The following is a 22,500-nucleotide window of genomic DNA, read 5'->3' as shown; positions in this document are numbered from 1 at the left end:
CAATCAAAGGGGTCCATAGATAAAAAAATCTCTGAGGCGCAGGAGTGGCTGTGTGGTAAGTAGCTTGCTTACTAACCACATGGTTCTGGGTTCAGTCCCACTGCGTGGCACCTTGGCAAGTGTCTTCTACTATAGCCTCGGGCCGACCAAAGCCTTGTGAGTGGATTTGGTAGACGGAAACTGAAAGAAGCCCGTCGTATATATTTATGTGTATATATATATATATATGTGTGTGTTTGTGTGTCTGTGTTTCCCCCCCCCCCAGAATAAGTCCTGGGGTCGATTTGCTTGACTAAAAGGCGGTGCTCCAGCATGGCCGCAGTCAAATGACTGAAACAAGTAAAAGAGAAAAAGGAGATAAAAGAGCCACACTCCAGGCAAACATGGAAACACGGACATAAAAATGAATGAACAGAGAGAGAGAGAGAGAGAGAGAGAGAGAGAGAGAGAGAGAGAAAGATGTTCAAATTTAATAGAGACGAAAAAAAATGAATGTGGTATGTACTTTGGATGAGTGTTGATATTGATTTCATATACAAACATAGACATATACTAAACAAAACTGATTTGGTCTATTGTATGAATATGTATCACACACACACATACACACACACACACACACCACTCACCCTATAAACTGAGACAGTTCTTAACCAACGCAATGTTTGAGAGATTAAAATTTGGGATAAAAGAGCTATTAGCAAGCTAATTAGTCTAATCAAAACAAAGAATTAAAAGATTAATGTACTTTGCTCTTTAAAAAATCTCTCTCTATATAAATTAGTCTATGAATATATGCACACGTGTAAATACGTATATAAATATATACATGTGTTTGCATAAGAGTCTCTGTAACAAACATTAATATAAACAGAAAAAAAATAAGAACAAGCCGAAAAAACAGGTGTGGTGTTCATAGCTTTATGGGACATACACATATTTCATTAAAATGCTGAAATAACGATGTAACAGTAGAGGAGAAACATTATGCAAATCACATGAAACCCCTTTTTGGTGTCTTGCACAAAATAGTGAATACTGGAGCAGAAAATGGAACCCACTATTGAACCTGATTTTGGTTGTGTGTTGCTCTTTACAGTGTCACTTTTGATTAGGAGTGGCTGTGTGACGTGTGTAAGAGGCATAGTGATGGATACCTTTGTATCTGGCCAGCGGGGTTAGTTAACTTTTTTTGTTACCACCTTAGTAGTAAGATCAGGCTGGAGAAGAGGTATATATACATATATATACATACACACATTTGTATATATATACAAATACACATTTACATATATATATACACACATATACACATTTATATATATATATATATATATATATATATATATATATATATATATATATATACACACACACACATATATATATATACACATTTACATATGTATATATACACATTTACATATATATATATACACATTTATATATATATATATACACATTTATATATATATATATATATATATATATATATATATATATATATAAAAGATAATAAGAGTGAAAAAACTACAGAAGGCTTGTGTTACTTGGTTAAAGTATATATTTAAATTATGTCAGAAAAATGTTAGAAAAATGTTAGAAAAATGTTAGAAAAATGTTAGAAAATCTTTTTGGTATATAAACATTGTATTTTGAGAAATAACCGGTTTCGTGTTGTCTTTTCAAATTTCTCTACTTCATTGTGAAGTAGAGAAATTTGAAAAGACAACACGAAACCGGTTATTTCTCAAAATACAATGTTTATATACCAAAAAGATTTTCTAACATTTTTCTAACATTTTTCTGACATAATTTAAATATATACTTTAACCAAGTAACACAAGCCTTCTGTAGTTTTTTCACTCTTATTATCTTTTATACATCCAACCACGTGCTTTCACATACCAACTTTCTCACACATATATATATATATGTATATATATATATATATCAGATTGGAGCGTGGTGTCGCCTCCTGGTCCACCAGTCCTCAGTCAAATCGTCCAACCCATGCTAGCATGGAAAGCAGACGTTAAACGACGATGATGATGATATATATATATATATATATATATATATATATATATATATATATATATATATATATTTATATAACATGTATAGACACATGCATGCATACTTTGAGTGAATATTTTTCTACTCAATTTGAAGTAGATTTATGTAGACTAATATTTTCTTATCCAAGGAAAAATGAGAAATGCAAGAGAGAGAGAGAGAGAGAGAGAGAGCGTGCGTGTGTGTGTGTGTGTTTGAATGAATGTGTATTTGAGTGTAAGTGTATTTGAGAGCGAGTGTGTCTGTTTGTATGTGCTCATCTGTAATATTCCAATATAGAACGCAGAAAAAGAAAAAAAAAAAAAGAAAAAAAATGATGCCGCAAACATAATTCGTCAGTTTCCAACCTGTAAGAAGTTAAGCATTCTCTGATATCCAGTACATTTATGGCTCGGAGCCAACTAAGAACACACAGTGTGCCACAACAATTGGTGTAAAGCCAAGTTAAAGGAAGACCCGCATGAGGAGAAAAGAAAAAAAGAAGAAGAAAAACGAGATGTATGTTGTCTCAGATGTGAGTCTTATAATAGCAACCAGCAATGAGTGAGGAGGGTCAGGCATATAGAGAATTGCAATGAATGAATGAATGAATGAATACAGATGCGCACACACCAATGCACACACACACACACACACATTTATGTGTGGTATAAACTACTGAAGGTTGACCTGAAGACACTGAGCCTTACGAAAAAGATTACTAAGGACCGAGATATCTCTTGCACTGCTGTACTCGAGAACACCTGTCTACCACAGTAGAATTGATACCAGTGCTGCGGAGGGGAAGGGGGGGCATGTTAAAAGCACTGGTGCTACATAAAAAGCACCCCCCAGTACACTCTGTGCACTGGTTGGGATTAGGAAGGGCATCCAGCTGTAGAAAACCATGCCAGAACAGACAATGGAGCCTGATGCAACCCCTGGCTTTACCAGCTCAGTCAAACTATCCAACCCATGCCAGCATGGAAAACGGATGGTAAATGATGATGATGATGAGATGATGATCATAATGATATATATATATATATATATATATATATATATATATATGTATGAATATATATGTATAGGGATGATATTATTAAAATACCATCACAAGTGGTAAGCAAATTATCAGCCGTACAGGCAAATTAATAAAATATATACATACAATATTAGATATGTACATATATACACAAGGGTACTATATATATATATATATATATATATATATATATATATATATATATACAGTAATACCTCACTTTATGAGGAGCTGCTTTATGAGTTTTATTTTATAATAACTTTCTCAAGCACAAAATCCAAATTTTGAACAAAGTGCAAAACTTTCTGTTAACATAACAAATGTTTCTGCATGCTACCGAGAAATTTACAGAGAGCAAAAAAAAAAATGCTTCTGTTAAGCAAACAACTCTAGACTTTAGAAATAATACATTTCTAAATCTCTCAGAGAGATTTATGCAGTAGTGATACGATGAAGTAGTTGTATGCTGTCAACTTAATGTGGCAGTCCCCTGAAGGGAATAATACTACTGTTGGTTAGACCTAGGAAGCTGCACCACTTCCTGTCGGCCTTGACACATTTCCTGTAATGTAAATATATGTTTACAGCAGAATTTTGAACTCAGAACATAAAGATGGACAAAATTCGACAAAACAGTTTGCCCAATGTGCTAACAATTCTGATTTCTTTATTGCCCACAAGGGGCTAAACACAGAGGGGACAAACAAGGAAAGACAAAGGGATTAAGTCGATTACATCGACCCCAGTGCATAACTGGTACTTAATTTATCGACCCCGAAAGGATGAAAAGCAAAGTCGACCTCGGCGGAATTTGAACTCAGAATGTAATGGCAGACAAAATACTACAAAGCACGTCATCCAGCGTGCTCACAATTCTGCCAGTTTGCTGCCTTAGTTTATCTAAATATTGGCTTCAAATTCTGGCACAAAATGGGCAAAATGTCATGAAGCATTTTGCCCAGCATGCTAACAATGCTGTCAGCTCGTCACCTCAGTTTATAATGGCCTGAGGAAGACACTTTCCCAAGGTGCCACACTGTGGGAATGAACCTGGAGCCATGCAGTTGGAAAGCAAGCTTCTTACCACACAACCATGCCTGCTAAAGAGTTAACCAATTTTCAAAACTTATCAGAAGTGTCCACATCACTTAACCAATCCAAAAAAAACAAGTAGTCAATCTGTTTATGATACACAACAAATCCAGTAGCTTCAGAGAAATGAGCGAACTAACTTGCATAATATAATAAGCATTTAACATCTTATTTAATATCAGCAGCTTATCAACTGGGATCTCAGTCCAAACAGCATCAAGAAATGATATATGATATATGTGACATATTTTCTATATAGAAAACAGAAAAAAGGGCAAATTTAACTATTTGTCCATAGACTGGTAAAATGATGAACAGCTGGAATCAATTTTCGATCCTAATTGGGGTCTCATCAGGTGTCTATCATTTGACCAATCCCAGAGAAACAAGTGTCCATAGTTGTTATAACATGATATGGTTGTTATAACATGATATGGTTGTTATAACATGATATGGTTGTTATAACATGATATGGTTGTTATAACATGATATGGTTGTTATAACATGGCAAATAAGGATTTGGTTGTCTATGATGGTGAGTGTATCTATGGTTGATAGCATTACATATGAAGAAGTGCTGAAAAGTTTCTGGCTTTAAGGATATTGCAAAAGGCCTGATTTGAGGCCCAACCTTTCCAGTTCTTTTACAAGGCTTCGGAAAACCAGAAGGACTGCTGCAATACATGTGTGAATTTGAGAGGGGATTATGTTAAATAAAATCATAATTAACTGATTCTTCAGTATTTTCTTTTACCCAAAGCCAGGAACTTTTCAGTACTCCACATATGTGTGTGTGTGTGTGTGTGTGTGTGTGTGTGTGTGTGTGTGTGTGTGTGTGTGTGTGTGTGTGTGTGTGTGTAAGAGAGAGACAGAGAGTGCTGAAAAATTCCTGGCTTTAAGAGTATTGCAAAAGGCCTGGCTGGAGGGCCAACTTTCCAAGTTCTTTTACGGGGCTTAAAAAAAACTGAAGGACCACTGCAACAAGGGTGTGAATCTGAGAGGGGATTATGTTGAATAAAATCATAATTAACTGATCCTCCTGTATTTTCTTTTAGCCAAAGCCAGGAACTTTTCAGCACTCTCTGATATAGATATTTTTTATGAAACCCATAGAGATATCTGTCATGTAATTGCATTGATATCCGTATTTGTCATTCGACCATGGTCGTCGTAGTCACCATGTCATAAACACCACACTCATTATTAGTCATGCTACAACACAGATGTTATTTGCCGTGTCATAACAACCATAGATATATTCCCGTCTGATAACAGTCTTATAACCATGTTATAACCAACCATTCATATATATTCACCATGTTGTAACAACTATATCCATATTTGTCATGCCATAACAACTTTAGATAAATATTCCACCATCTAATGGCATTCTTATATCCTTATATGACGGGGGTGGGTGCTGAAATGTTCCTGGCTTTGGGTAAAAGAAAAATACAGCAGGATCAGTTAATTGTGATTTCATTCAACATATTCCCCTCTCAGATTCACACACTTATTGCAGCAACCCTTCAGTTTTTCTAAGCCCTTTTCTAAGGTTGGGCCTTCAACCAGGCCTTTCATGATACCCTTAAAGCCAGGAAGTTTTCAGCACCCCCTCATGTATATATATATATATACATATTATGTACAAGGGTGTACTGAAAGTTCCTGGCTTTGGGTAAAAGAAAATACAGGAGGATCAGTTAATTGTGATTTCATTCAACATATTCCCCTCTCAGATTCACACACTTATTGCAGCGGTCCTTCAGTTTTTCTAAGCCCTGTAAAAGAACTCAGAAGGTTGGGCCTCCAACCAGGCCTTTTGTGATACCCTTAAAGCCAGGACCTATTCCACACCCCCTCATATATATATGTGTGTGTGTCTGTATGTGAATCTGAGAGGGGAATATGTTGAATAAAATCATAACTAACCCTCCTGTATTTTCTTTTACACAAAGCTGGGAACTTTTCAGTGCCCCCTTGTGTATACATTAATCCCTCGACTATCGCGAGTGTTACGTTCCAAAATCCCCTGCGATAGGTGAAAATTCGCAAAGTAGAAACAGTACTCTACTGGATATTTTTTCTTCTTAGTTTTTTAGTTTGTATATATTTATTTTATTATAAATGCAAAACAACACCACGGAGGAATCAATGTAAGCTTAAATAATAAACTGTGATAGGTAAACCGCTGGAAAGTTCCTGGCTTTAAGGGTATTATGAAATGCTTGGTTAAAGCCCGACTTTCTGTGATTGTTGTGATATGAAAGAATATATCTACTACTGCTATAATATGGATTATTTACTTATATATACATACATACACACACACATACATACATATATATATATACACAGACATGTATGTACACACACACACATATATATATACACACATAGGTACACACACACATATACACACACATCAGTGATTGTATAAAACAGAGAGAAATATTTCTATGATCACACAAAGAGTTATGTATAGAATTTCTGTGAAAGCACACCTACACACGTTACTTGTGTGTGGGTGTGCATGCATGCACATGTAGGTGTGTGTGTGCATGCGTGTATGCCTAAGATAATACAGAAAGTAAACATCTCAAGGTAATATTGGAATTGTCATCAAAATGCTTATCAAATTGGGATGGGAAGCAAGTTATAAATAAACCTATGATTACAAATGCTAAATGCTTCAGGGCAGGTAAGAATAATAATAGAAAGTGCTTCCACTAACAGATCTATTCTAGAAGCTGCTATTATTATCCCAGACTTTGGAATATCAATGCCGTTGTCATCTTTACACTACAAAACTGTGAGGAATACAACCAATCCATACAGAATTCTTCAAAGATAAGGTCACAGCAAAGGAGGGGACCTGGGGGTCTTGTGATTCACTTGGACAATTCATGAATGCTGGTTTGAGTATTGACACAGTTAATTGCTTCCAAATAGGTGCAGGCATGACTGTGCGGTAAGAAGCTGGCTTCATAACCACATGGTTCTGGGTTCAGTTCCAATACGTGGCACTTTGGGCAAGTGTCTTCTGCTATAGCCTCGGACTGACCAAAGAGGATTTGGTAGACGGAAATTGGAGCAAGCCCATTGTGTATATATGTGTGTGTAGGGGGGGGATGTTTGTGTTTGTCCTCCTCTACTGGTGTTGGTGTGTTTATGTCCCCATAACTTAGTGATTCAGCAAAAAAAAAAAAAAAAGAAAAAACTGATAGAATAAGTAACAAGCTTAGCAAAAAATTAAGTCCTGAGGGTGATACAATTGACTAAAAATTCTTCAAGGCAGTGCCCCAGCATGGCCACAGAGTCAAATGACTGAAACGAGTAAAAGAAAAAGATACCTTTCAAAGTAAACTTTATCTCCACACATACATGCAGAGATGTACACTCACGCACACACACACAGATGTACACTCAGACTCACACACACACACGTACATTCTAAACCAACATACAAGAGAAAAGACTTTGGTAGGCAAGCCACCAACTCACCCATCATTCTACAAGCACTGGTCTACTATGAAGTAGCATCTTCACTGGCTTTTCTGCCGCCACTGTTGGGGGGGAATGAATGGTTAGAAACTGAACACTAGCAATGTCAGTTTAGTAAGACAAACCGACCAATGAAATGTCGAGAAAGAGATCTAGCAGTTACTTCAAACTCACTGGCTGACTGTATGTATGTAGTTAGTAAAATGTACTAAATGGTGTGTACTAATTATACCAGTGTATGTAACTAATAATGTGAGCCTGCCATATGTATGTAGTAAGCTAGGGACTTTGAGAGTTTGCTCTCTCTCTCTCATTCTTTCCTTCATTCTCTTTCATTCTCGCTCTCTCTCTCTCTCTCTCTCTCTCTCTCAGTTATCTATCTGCAAAAGCTAATCAGTGTTCAAAGGGGAACCAGCCAATAATAAACCGATGTCAAGAGTTCACAGTGACTGGGAAAGGGTTGAGGGAGCTGTTGACTTCAGACATAAATTACAAAGGGTTTATCCTTTGTGCACATATAAAGATAGTAAACTTATATATATGTTGCAGATGTCGGAGGCAAGTGGTGGAGGTGGTGGTGGTGGTGGTGGTGGTGGTGGTGTTGCACAGCACTGAAATGTGACCAACAACACACCCAACACACCCCACCGAACAAAATTCTAAAATAGGGCGAAGGTGAGGGTGGTGGGTAATTCACAAACCCAGGGTGTCACTGACACACAAATGTCAACATATTTTTCTTTCGGAACATTTATCAAAATGTAAAAATGTTCACAAATACAATAATGGCTTCAAATTTTGGCACAAGGCCAGGAATTTCAAGGGGAGGGATGGGGCAAACTGATTATGTTGACTCCAATGCTCAACTGATACTTATTTTATCCGTCCCGAAACGACGAAAGGCAGAGCTAACCTCAGCAGAATTTGAACTCAGAACATGGAGAGAGGATGAAATGCCACAAAACATTTTGCCCAACACCAACAACACAGCATTTGTCTTTTATCTTTCAATTGTTTCAGTCATTAGACTTTGGCCATGCTGGAGCACCACCTTGAAAAGTTTTTAGTTAAATGAATATATATATATATATATACATATATATATATACATATATATATATATATATATATATATATATATATATATATATATATATATGCTGAGGTGTATTCTGTTAAGAACATATTAGAGTACAAAACAGAGCTCGTTCACCCTTAGAATTACCAGATAGCCGGCAGAATTATGGTATACCACCAGTTCTAGGCTGAGGCATTCCTTGTGTGTGAAAAAACATGTGTAGTGGTTATTAAACACCTGTTGAAACATACTCCTTATTCCTTTTGACTCTATTTATTCTTTCCTTTATTTATATATATATATATATATATATATATATATATATATATATATATATATACATATATATATATATATTTATATTTTTATAAGCAATCTGAAGATTGCAAGAAGGTACCAGACATGTTAGAAAATGCTGTGCCATTTTCGTTGCATGAAACTATCAGTATCTCAGAAAAATCTATGCTTTGTGCATCAATCAATGTTTATCTCTTACCTAATAGAACAGTATACTATAAGGAAGGAAGAATAGATAGAGACAGACGGACAGACAGACAGCCACAAATAGATACGAGTGGGTATAGAAAAGTTCCTGGCTTTGGGTAAAAGAAAATACAGGAGGATCAGTTCAGGGTGATTTTATTCAACATATTCCCCTCTCAGATTCACACACTTATTGCAGCAGTCCTTCAGTTTTTCTAATCCCTGTAAAAGAACTTGGAAAGTGGGGCCTCCAACCAGGCCTTCTGCAAAACCCTCAAAGCCAGGAACTTTTCAGCACCTGCTAATGAACGGTTTAACTTAATAAGGAACATTTCCATCCAGCATGCAGCTTACGAAATGACCTGTCAATCACTGATTTAATGAAATACAGAAATAGTCAAAGCAGTTTGTTTAATTGCCTTTGATGTGCATGTCGGTGATGGTGGTGGTGGTGGGGGGGGGGGGTGAAGGAGAAGAAACAGACAGATTGAAAGAGACACTGATAATTAGGTATAGTTAATTAACAAATGCATTGCAAAGGGTTATTGATTAACCAAAAACGGACTGTAATGATAAAAGGCTGAGAAACAGTAACTTGTAGCAACAATTAAAGCAATATGAGATGAAATGGATTACACAATGGATGTATGGGTTTATTATAATGTATTGGATCAGCATCATCATCATCATTTAACATCTGTTTTCCATGCTGGCATGAGTTGAGCAGTTTGACCAGAGCTGGTAAGCTGAAGAGCTGGTAAGCTGAAGAGCTGGTAAGCTGAAGAGCTGCACCAGGCTCCAATCTGGTTTGGCATGGTTTCTACAGCCATGTGAAGGCACATGGCTCAGTGGTTAGAGTGTCAGGCTCACAATCATGAAGCAGTGAGTTCGATTCTTGGGGCCAGGATTTATGTTGTGTATTTGAGCAGAATACATTATTTTATATTGCTCCAGTTCAGTCATCTGTAGATATGAGTTGCAATGTCATTGGTGCCAAACTGTATCAGCCCTTTTGCCTTTCCCTTGGACAACATCGGTGGCATGGAGAAGGGAGGCTGGTATGCATGAATGACAGCTGGTTTTCCATAAACAACCTTGTCCAAACTTGTGCCTTGGAGGAGAACTTTTTAGGTGCAATACCATGGTTATTCATGATCGAAGGAGGTCTTTATCCTCTACAGCTGGATGCCCTCCCTAAAACCAACTCCTTTATAGAGTGTGCTGGATGCTTTTAACATGGCACCGCACAAGCACTTTTATGCAGCACCAGCACAAGTGTTTTTCACATGGCACTGGCACAGGACTCTTGCAGGCCAGTCCTTGTCAAAAGGGGGAGGCAACACTGGGTAGATATGGTGTTTTACACCTTTTTACCATAACACAGAACTTTTTTCCTCCACAGTGATTGCAGAGAATTTCCTTTTAGAAGCTGAAATATGTCAGAAACATTTTAACTAACCTAAAGTTAGCTTTTGCTTTAACACTGCTTGGCAATGATACTGCTGAACTAGTAAATAAATTTAAAAAAACAACAAAAAAAGTGACTAACATAAACCAGTCTCCTCACAACATTGTCTAATGATATACATGAAAAAAATAAAATGTTACATTTGATAATACACATTTTCCATTGATTAACAATAAACAATTTCATCATTACTTGCATATTTAATTAATCTGTTCAGCATATTTCATTCTTCATTTAAATTTTTGCAACTTCATTTCATTTTTTTAATCTTATATTTTTAAGACTTGTATTGCTCAAGAACATAATGTGTCACCTGGTCCTGGTATCAAAACTGCAATCTTACAATCAGAAGTCAACATCCTAACCACTAAGCCACGCACCTCCACTTTATTTATTTGACTTAGCAATAAATCTTCTTTGAAACTCTGCTTTATTATCATCAGTATTATCCTCGAAACAGGTGGAGAAATGTATGGATATTAAGAGGCTTGCTTGCTTGAATGGACCCTTCAGCAAGTGTCTCTTCTTTCACAGCCCAGCCCCGTGAATTATAATTCATATTTCTTTCTAATGCCAGAATAGGTCTTAGAAATGTGAAATGAAAACAAAAGACTGACATGAAATGTAATTGCAAAAATTAAATTTAAAAAATGAAAATACGCTGAACAGATTAATGAAATATGCAAGTAACACTGAAACTGTTAATTGTTAATCAATAAAGAATATATATTATCAGAGGTTCGTATGCACACACACACACACACACATACATACATACATAAATGCACATACATATATATACACATACATACATACACATGCACGCATATATATGCATATATATATATATATATAAATATATATATATATACACATACACACATGCATATATATGCATATACATACATATACATACATACATATGCATATACATACATCCATATATATACATACACACATACATATACATACACACATACATATATATATATATATATACATACATATACATACATATATACGCTTCTACACACACACACACACATACATACAATATATCAAAAGTGTAGCGAACCCGTTGAAAACCAGTAACCAGCCAACAATGTTTATTATTCACCGAAAATTGCAATATATAAATTAGATAAATATAATAAACAACTCAAAATAGCAACAACAATAAGAATAAAACAATAATCTAACAGAAAATCACTACCATGTGTATGCTGTATAGACATATATATAACACATGCCATGCTGTATAGATCAGAATCAGTTATGTTACTGCTACTTAATGGCCAGACAAAGTAATTATCCATGTAGTTACCTGCTGTTACAGGCTTTTCTTTAGGTATAAAATATTTCAATCATAATAATAATAATAATAATAATAATAATAATAATAATGGTTTCAAATTTTGGCACAGGGCCAGCAATTTCAAGGGAGGGGGTAAGTTAATTACATTGATTCCTATGCTCAACAGCTACTCATTTTATCGACCCTGAAAGGATGAAAGGTAAAGTTGACCCTGGCGGAATTTGAGTAATAATAATAATGATATGAGATCACCATGATGCCCACATATGGTTGTGAGGCATGTGCCTGGTGTACCCTTATCAGACGGGTAGTCATGATGGGTATACTGGGCTTCGTATATTTTAACCCAGTGTTACTTTGATGGCATGCACTGCTTTGTCACTCAGTAATAATAATAATGATAATGATAATAATAATAATGATAATAATAATAAATAATCCCTTCTTCTATAAGCATAAGGCTTGAAATTTGAGGGGAGGGGACTAGTCAATCACATCGACACCGGTACCTAACTGCGGATGACTTTTTTCACACACACACATTCATCATCATCATCGTTTAACGTCCGCTTTCCATGCTAGCATGGGTTGGACGATTTGACTGAGGACTGGTGAAACCAGATGGCTACACCAGGCTCCAATCTGATTTGGCAGAGTTTCTACAGCTGGATGCCCTTCCTAACGCCAACCACTCAGAGAGTGTAGTGGGTGCTTTTACGTGCCACCCGCACGAAGGCCAGTCAGGCAGTACTGGCAACGGCCATGCTTTATTTATATCCTCATAACAGCCAATTTACATAACTGAATGGTTTCATGCTGAAAAACTTTCCAAAAATGGAAAGGCAAATTATCACTCATCAAATATGACTGAAAGAAAAAATATAGCTTTGGTTATACTTTATCTCCTGAGATAAATTAAAATCTTCCATCAAAATTCCATTTTAATTTAAGTTCCAAACACTGGTTTAATAATGACAATTATCTTACTGAATCTTTCATTATTTTCAAAATTAACTGAAGCAAAACCAATGTCTATCAATAGAAATGCAGTAGCAAAAGGGTTAAACTAGTGTTGTTTAATATGTAATGCAAACAATGAAGATGATATTTCCAGAGATATAGGAGAGATAATGAGAATAGCACACATATTATCTAGTTATTTGATTCCATCATGGAGAATATGTTCATCACAACAGCTCCAACCAAACAAGTGCCATATTACAAAAATGTATCCAAGGAGAAGAAACCAACTAAAAAATAATAATATAGAGATATGAAAAAAATCACATGTGAAATGTGATAGACAAATACTGTTCTGTCACAGACAATTACTATTCTGAACCAAAAAAATTTTCTTGAAAGTAGTTACTCATAATCTGAAATGTTAATGTCTAAATTTCATTTTTATTTTAACTTCAGCTTTTATTTTGTGTCATTTTGTGTTCAGAATGTGTGTTTTTGATAATTTAACACAAAAAAAAAAAAAAAAAAAAAAAGATTCCAGGAATAATTTTTTTTTTTTTTTACATAATTTTCTTTTCATTTTGCTTATGTAAGTTTTTTTGCTTATGTAAGTTTTATTTATACACACACACACACACAATATACATACACATACACGAATGCATGCACATATACAGACACACGCATGTATATACACACACACGTACACAAACATGCACATATATACAGACACACGCATGTATATACACACACACGTACACAAACATACACATATATACAGACACACGCATGTATATACACACACATATAACCATCAATGTTCCACAAGTGCCACTTTATGTATGTTCCTTTGTTACGATAAAGGAAAGAAACCAAAAGCAAAAAATAAAAACAAGGAAGGATTTTATCTCAGTCTTGTCAGTGTTTCATTTAATTTCCAATGCTTCATTCCAGTTTCTATTATTCCCTACATCTTAATATTAGCAGAAGGAGAAAGCTTGTATTCCTTAACACCAGTTCAGTACCTTCGTTTAAAGCAACGTTCATTTAATAAACAGCTGTTATTCTGTTTTTGGATGCTGATGACAAATTAACCAGGTGATGAAATTAGCTGGCAATGGAATGAGCTGGTGATGTAATAAGCTGGTGACAGAATAACCTGATGACAAAATGACCTAGTGATGAAATTAGCCAGTGACAAAATGACCTGACGATTAAATGACCGAGTGATGAAATGAGCTGGCAACAAAATTAACGAGTGGTATAATGAGCTGGGAAACAAACTGACTTGCTTGGTGGCAAAATGAACTGGCAAAGAAATGACCTTGTGACAAAATATGCTGGCAATGAAATGAGATGATGAAATTAGCTGATGACAAAATTAACAGGTGGTATAACGAGCTGGTAATGAATTGGCCTGCCTGGTTACAAAATGAACTGGCAAAGAAATGACCTGGTGACAAAATGCGCTGATGATGAAATGAGCTGGTGATTAACTGATCTGACCAGAATGCTAGTAACGTACACCAAAGCTGCCGGGTGAGTGAGGAGTATCAAACTGCACAAAATTCCATCATAGAATGCAAAGAACTGGAATGAATATCTCGAGGCAACACCCTGTCCAATACTCTTACAGTTCTACCAATCCACCATGCAGGCTGTCTTCTTTTTTTTTTTTAACTGACTCCCACCTCCTCCCCAAAAGAATGAAAGGCAAGGTTGTTCCATGCAGAATTTGAAATCAGAGCACTCGCATTTGGAAAGAAATGTAGTGAACCACTTCTCTCCAACACCCTAACATCTCTGCCAATTCAACACCTAACCAAAACTCACATGATGTGAGTCACAAATACGACTACAAGCCCAGTTTCATGGCATCTCTAGAAAATGGTAAGGATAAAAATATAAACCAGCCAAAGATTACCAAGCCTGCCACAGTTGTTAAAATTATAAATTCTAAGAGGTCCAAGGTCTTCATGTTCTTGTCTCATTAATTTGTTTTGTTTCCAATTTAATAAATTATTGCTTCAGTTCATTTCTCATGCTATAAATATTTAATGTACAGTTTTCTCCATTTTCTGCTGTTCACCTCAGACTCAAATAGAATTATTTCACAGTATCTAATAACCCTTTAGTATTCAGATTCCTCTGTCAAATGTAATGCGTATTTATTCACATTATTTCAACATTTACTTTTAAAATAACATTGTATGATAAGCGTAAGAAACCAGATCTGGCCAGTTTGAACTTAAAACTGGTAGGATATTTCGGCCTGATATGGCCAGTTAAAAATACTAAAAGATTAATGCAACATATTTGGTTTTGGCAACATTAATCTTTATCTATTTTATATTGCAAATGGTGAGCAATAGAATTGTTGGCTACATGTCAGTAATGGCCAAATCACTGGTTCGTTGGTGGTGAGAGTGATGAGGGAGTGCCTGTAACTGTATAAGGAACAAACATCAGTAAGGACCTCGCTCAACGAGCTATGGTTTTCTTATTATTGATAACCACACACACGCACACACACAGATGTTGCATGCCTATGTGCACAGTTTAGAACAGAGCTTTCAAAACCTTTTAAGGATGGCAACACAGTTTTTTGGAGTTCATTAGCAATTAAACACAACACACTAACCTCGAAAATTTCAATCATTCTGACCTCCAAACGATTTCACTTTTGCAACACACCTGTCTCATTTGTGCAGCACACATGTTGCAAAGCAGTGTCTTCAGGAAGACACTGATATGAACAGTTATCATCATTATTATTATTATCATTATTATCATTATTATTATTATTATTATTTTCACAGTTGATGTCCCTTCCTTACGATGACTACCAAACTGCAAGACAGTTAGTAGTTAACACTAACCTGAATCAGGTAGTGTGCTTTACTAAAAGGTGGTGCATGGTGTAGCATGCTAGCTGAGACATGGTTTGAGTTAATTGGCATTGTACCTGATAGCTGTACCTGTTAGCTTCACAGCTGTTGTGATCTTTAGGAGACTCAGGAGAGGCCTATTGAGGATAGCACTGCATTCTATTTTAGTATTACGTGTTTAGACAAACACGTCATCCGATTTATAATTTAATATAATACTCAGCTTTAGGCAAAGGCAAAGGCATGGCTTGGGTGTGTTTTGTTACAAAGTTCACTTCACAACCACATGGCTTTTAAGTTAAAAACCACATGGTTTTTTTAAGTGCTGTGTGGCACCTTGAGCAAAGTGTCTCTTACTTTAAGCTCATGGCTGATCAAAGTTTTGTGAGAGGATTTCGCAAACAGAAACCTAAAGAAGCTCATCGTGCACATGTATGGTGTGCAAGCATGTGCATGGTGTATGTATATATGCATGTGTGTGTGCACATATATATATATATCTCGATTTATTTAATACACAACTAAAAGAGCTACTAGCAGTTTCATGCTTTTATGATACCTTAACTAGGCATATTTACAAAATACACCATGAAACTATTAGTAGCTCTTTTGGTTTTGTATTAAATTGATATTTACCTCTCATTGGATGGAGCATTTGTTTTTGTTGATTCTACCTACATTGGATCTATAAACTATATACATCATCATCATCATTTAACATTTGCCTTAAACTATATATATACACACACACACACACACACACACACACATATAATATAAATATGTGAAGACACATGGCTCACTGGTTAGAGTATTGGGCTCACAATCATGAGGTAGTGAGTTTGATTCCTGAACTGAGCTGTCTGTTGTTTTCTTCAGCAAGACACTTTATTTCACATTGCTCCAGTTCACTCAGCTGTAGAAATGAGTTGCGACGTCACTGGTGCCAAGCTGTGTCAGCCTTTGCCTTTCCCTTGGATAACATCAGTGGCATGGACAGAGGAGGCTGGTATGCATGGATAACTGCTGGCCTTCCATAAATAACCTTGCCTGGACTTGTGCCTCAGAGGGAAACTTTCTAGGTTCAATCCCATGGTCATTCATGACCGAAGGGGGTCTTTACCCTATACATAAATATATGCATGTGTTTATGCCTCATTGTCTCATCATTACAGGACAGTTACAAACAAAAACAAGCATCACCCTCACACAAGTAGATTCCCTCATTTCCAGTTTTCCATAAAAAAATGAAAATGTCTGGTTATGGAGGGGAAACATTACCTTGCTTGGAAACAGGTGAGAGTTGGTGACAGGAAAGGCATCCAGTCTTCGAGAATCTCCCTCAGAGAATTCCATCTGACCCATGCAAGCATTGAAAAAGTGTATGTTAAAACGATGATGTTGTTGATGATGATGATGATGATGTTGATGATGATGATGATGATGATGATTTATACTCTTAAACATTTTCTGCAGTTTAGAAATGGAAATTATCAGAAAGAACATAAAAAAAAAAAAAAAAGTAAAGATAAAGTAAGACTTGACACAAAATGTAGTCGTAGATAATTTTCAAGGAAGGGTTAAACATTTGTTGATAATCCCACAACTTTCTGTCCGTCTGTATGTCTGTCTGTCTGTCTCTTTCTTTCCGAGTAGATTCTCTCGTGTAGTTGTACATGTTCTAGATTAGGCCTAACCATTCAATTTGTTTTGCTTTATTCAAAACTGAAGCAAGATTAGATACAAGATAGCGTCACCGTGGTGTCATTTGAGTTTTATCTTTAACCATTGTTCAACAAATTACTTTTCAAAAAAAAAACAAAAAAAAAACAGAAACAGAAAAAGCAAAAAAGAAAGAGAGAAGTTAAGCAATTACTTTTGATTTGGAATTTTGTTTTGCAAGAGTTCTGGTCTGAATCCATCAGTTGAAATCAATCTCTGTTTAATAATAGCCGATGCAGCATCAACTGATTGATCATTTCAGTTATGCATTACATCTTATAGAGAGAGGGAGTGGAGAGAGGGTAAAAGAGTGATGCAACATAAGAGGTGCAGGATGAGTACATAATATACTGTAGGTGCAGGTATGGCTGTGTGGTAAGAGGCTTGCTTCCCAACCACATGGTTCTGTGTTCAGTCCCACTGTGTGGTACCTTGGGCAAGTGTCTTCTGCTATAGCCTTGGGCCAACTAAAGCCTTGTGAGTGGATTTTGTAGATGGAAACTGAAAGAAGCCCATCATCATTATCATTTAACATCTGTTGACCATGCTGGTATAGGTTGGACGGTTTGACCAGGTCTGGCATGCTGGACTCCACTCTGATTTGGCATGATTTTCTACATCTGAAAAACCATGACTCCTGGTATAGTATTATATATTTGAAAAAATGAGTGGAGATGGCTTTTGGGGGGATAATTTTTATTTTAACTTTATTCCTAACTCACTGTAAAAAAAAATTATCCACAAAAAAGCCTTCTCTGCTCATTTTTTCAAATGTGTGTGTGTGTGTGTGTGTGTGTGTGTGTGTGTGTGTCCCACCAGTGTTTATGTTCCCATAACTTAGTGGTTCAGCAAAGAGACTGATAAAATAAGTACCAAACTTTAAAAAAAAAAGTAAGTGCTCTTTTAATTGTTTCAGTCATTTGAATGTGGCCATGCTGGAGCACCGCCTTTAGTCGAGTAAATCAACCCCAGGACTTATTCTTTGTAAGCCCAGTACTTCTTCTATCGGTCTCTTTTTGCCGAACTGCTAAGTTACGGGGACGTAAACACACCAGCATCGGTTGTCAAGCAATGGTGGGGGGACAAACACAGACACACAAACATACACACATATATATATATACATATACATATATACGATGAGCTTCTTTCAGTTTCCGTCTACCAAATCCACTCACAAGGCTTTGGTCGGCCTGAGGCTATAGCAGAAGACACTTGCCCAAGGTGCCACGCAGTGGGACTGAACCCGGAACCATGTGGTTGATAAGCAAGCTACTTGCCACACAGCCACTCCTGCGCCTATAAAATATGACAAAATTTGAATGAAAGTTTTTAATTTAGATCACTTTAAAACAAAAGTTTGTATCATAGAATCAGAAGTTCTCTGTGGCAGGTTGGTGTCAAAAGGAATTTTTATTGTTTAAAACAATGGTTTAGATAAGAACCAAGTTGGTAACATAGGATAGTTCCCAACACCAACCAGTCCTTAATTCCTGTGCTATTGTCTTCAAGAATGAAGTAGCACAGAAATGAAGTGAATATAATGAAGAGTAATGGAGAAGAGGTTAGTGAGTAAAGAGTCCAAATGGCATGGCGAAGTAGACCAAATTCGTTAAGTGCTTCGGCCATGAATACAGAGCTTGTAGCACCAAATGATGACGGTGTAGAGTGATGACGGTGTAGACTGATGACTCCTTAGTAAATAGGCTAACACTTTTAAAGGGGTCAACCAGCTGTGACTACTTTTAAATAATCTTACACTCAGAATTAATAATGGGTAAAGCCAGTAAGGTTTTAGATTATAATTAGGAATCGTTTATGGTTGAACTGAGGATGGTATTGTTTTCCTTATCTATTAAACGAGTGGCCCACTAGATGAAACAGGATGTAAATTTCCTAGTTTGGAGCTAATCTGTGGGCCACGTATATACTGGGTCATACAGAAATCTGCTTAGCATTTAAATGATATACAAAACTTTTATTTTTTATCATCTCACAATTTTGTTTTTATATATTTTTAAAACTATTTTTTGCTTTATCTCTTTACTCTTTTACTTGTTTCAGTCATTTGACTGCGGCCATGCTGGAGCACCACCTTTAGTCGAGCAAATCGACCCCAGGTCTTATTCTTTGTAAGCCTAGTACTTATTCTATCAGTCTCTTTTTGCCGAACCGCTAAGTTACGGGGACATAAACACACCAGCATCGGTTGATGGTTTGGGAGACAAACACAGACACACAAACACACACATATATATATATACATATATACGACGGGCTTCTTTCAGTTTCCGTCTACCAGATCCACTCACAAGGCTTTGGTCGGCCCAAGGCTATAGTAGAAGACACTTGCCCAAGGTGCTACACAGTGGGACTGAACCCGGAACCATGTGGTTGGTAAGGAAGCTACTTACCACACAGCCACTCCTGCGCCTATCTATTTTTTTTTACATATTTTTTTTATTTGTTTCACTCATTAGATTACTTCCATGCAAGGATCACCACCTTGAAGAATTATTCGTTAAATGTATTAACCCCAGTACTGTTTTAAAAAATTTTTTTTACAGTCTGATACTTATTCTATTGGTCTCTTTTGCTGAACTGCTAAGTTACTGGAACGTAAACACACCAGAACACTATCGTTGGTTTATGTATGCTTTTCCATGGGTTAGGTGTGTTTTCTGCAGCAATATTTTGTGATCAAACATTCTTCCTTATTACAACCCCACATTTTTGTTGCTGCTTATAACATGCAGTTCCCACCTACCAAATTCACTGCCAAAACTTTGGTTGGTCTGGGGCTACAGTAGAAGACAACTTGCCCAAGAAGCTACTCAGTGGGGACTGAATCCAAAATCACATACTTTGGAAATGAACCAATGAAGCACACAGCTACACCTGTGCCTATGAAATTCATTATAGACAGATAAATAAATAAATATACAAATTTTTATGTATCTAAAACCAATATGTACATGGCACCTATCAAAGAAAGAACAGCAGGAAGAACTCCACAAAATGCTTTTTAAGCAAATACTATACACAATTTATTTTTCTAGATTGTTCTAGCAACAACCATTACAACATATGCATCTGTATTTAAGAAGGATACATGGCTTAGCGGTTAGAGTATTGCAAGATCTTGGTTTCAATTCCTAGACTAAATGGTGCATTGTGTTCTTGAGCAAAACACTTCGTTTCACGATGCTCTACGGTCACTCTGACACCTGATGTGTGGTAACACTGTGCACCTGTTTCAGGCAACATCAATTTGATGGAGGGAGTGAGTTAATGCATGGCACATACATTTGATCACTATAAACAAATCATTTGTGCAGGTCATTTGGCAAAAGCTGAACACACATTAATCATGTTCAACAGGAGAGTCCATCATCATTTAAAAAAATAAATATACTTTTTTTCTGCATTAACTTTATTATCACTTTTGATAATAAGTAAGATAAGTATATCTGCTGTCAATACTGATAGCTCGAGGTTTACTCGTAAATAAATAATGAGCATTTTTCTTACAATGGCACAAAGCCAGAAAATTTAGAGAGTAAGGGATATGGTCATAAATGTATATCAAAACATTTTGTAATCAACCAAAGCACCAAAGAATAAAAGATAGTAATGAGCTCAAAATATAGAAGGATGGCAGCTAAATACTGAGTCATTTGGTCTAGCACACACCAGAAAATCCTCCAGAACAGCCATCTAGTTAATTCATACTGATATCCAGTCTCACTAATATCACTTTACTTATCACAGTCTTCTATTATAGAAAGCTAATACAAAAGTTTGCCTGGCTGTAATGATTTGTAGAGAGCTGTGAGTTCCAGATGTCAGTTACCCAGTTTTCAGCTCTGTTTGACCCAAGACTACAGTTCTGTTAAAAAGATAGATGAACTGTGGAAAAATGTTACCCTAACAAAAGGCAAACCCACCTGTTCACCATCAAGGAATTCCTCCAGAGACTACGGCATCAGTACATGTCTGCAAATCATCAGCTATAGAATAATGAGTCTACTCTACGCAGTGGAAGGTTTTTCATATCTTGAGACCCAAACCTTTACAAAACAACACTGTACACCTAGCTGACCAATTCTGACCAACCAAGAAGTGTGGACATGGATGTGAGTGCATGTCCCAGAAATTTTAATTTCACTGCTTGTTGCTACCACATTTATATTTCATGGCCTGATGTCATTGAGCAAGTGACCTTGCTGAATAATAATAGTTATAGCAATTAACTGAAGGTGCATGAAACAGTGTTGAATGAAATATTTAACATCTTTGTATACACTTGGACATGGGAAGACTTTTTGCTGCAGAAATAATCTCAAGGAAAAATCCTCCTCATTGACAATATGAGTGAAAATACATCATTGGGCTATAATGATGTCATCAAATCGTATGTACTTCTTTTACTATTTAAGGCATAAAAGGAAGGCAAATAAAGCATAAGAAAGATTAATGGGACATGAGAAAAGTGATAAGGTGTATGAGAAGAAAGGCTAATATGGGTATTAGATGAAAGGCAATTAACAATTAGGGGTATGAGAAGGTTAATAAGGTATAAAAGAAACACAAATAAGGCATGGTTATGTGCTTAACAAGCTTGCTTTGCAACTATGTTTGCTTGGGGCTCAGTTCCACTGCATGACATTTTGTGCAAGTTCTACTATATAGCATCAGGCCAACCAAAGTCTTGTGAGTTTAGTGTGGGTGTATGTGCATATATATATATATATATATATATATATATATATATATATGAGTGTCGTTCTGTTCGTATTTGTCGCCCACCCCACTGCTTGACAACTGGTGCTGGTTTTGTTTACGTTCTCGTAACTTAGCGGTTCGACAAAAATGACCGATAGA

General features: G+C 36.2%; 1 protein-coding gene across 3 annotated transcripts in view; it reads right to left on the bottom strand.

The window, feature by feature from the left end:
• Positions 1-22,500, bottom strand: part of LOC106883896 (NAD(+) hydrolase sarm1) — a 126,064-nt gene that overhangs the window by 96,358 nt on the left and 7,206 nt on the right. Inside the window, exon 1 of one of the 3 annotated variants that reach the window (XM_089341409.1) lies at positions 7,700-7,820. The exons of the other annotated variants lie outside the window; for them this stretch is intronic. The gene's annotated coding sequence lies outside the window, so the exon portion shown is untranslated. Of the gene's footprint in view, positions 1-7,699; positions 7,821-22,500 lie in introns of those variants that run through there. 3 annotated transcript variants of the gene reach the window in all.

The sequence above is a fragment of the Octopus bimaculoides genome, chromosome 24 (genome assembly GCF_046866305.1).
Source record: "Octopus bimaculoides isolate indiv1 chromosome 24, ASM4686630v1, whole genome shotgun sequence".
Lineage (NCBI taxonomy): Eukaryota > Metazoa > Mollusca > Cephalopoda > Octopoda > Octopodidae > Octopus > Octopus bimaculoides.
Note: the sequence above shows the minus strand (reverse complement) of the source record. Positions and strands in the feature narration are given on the sequence as shown.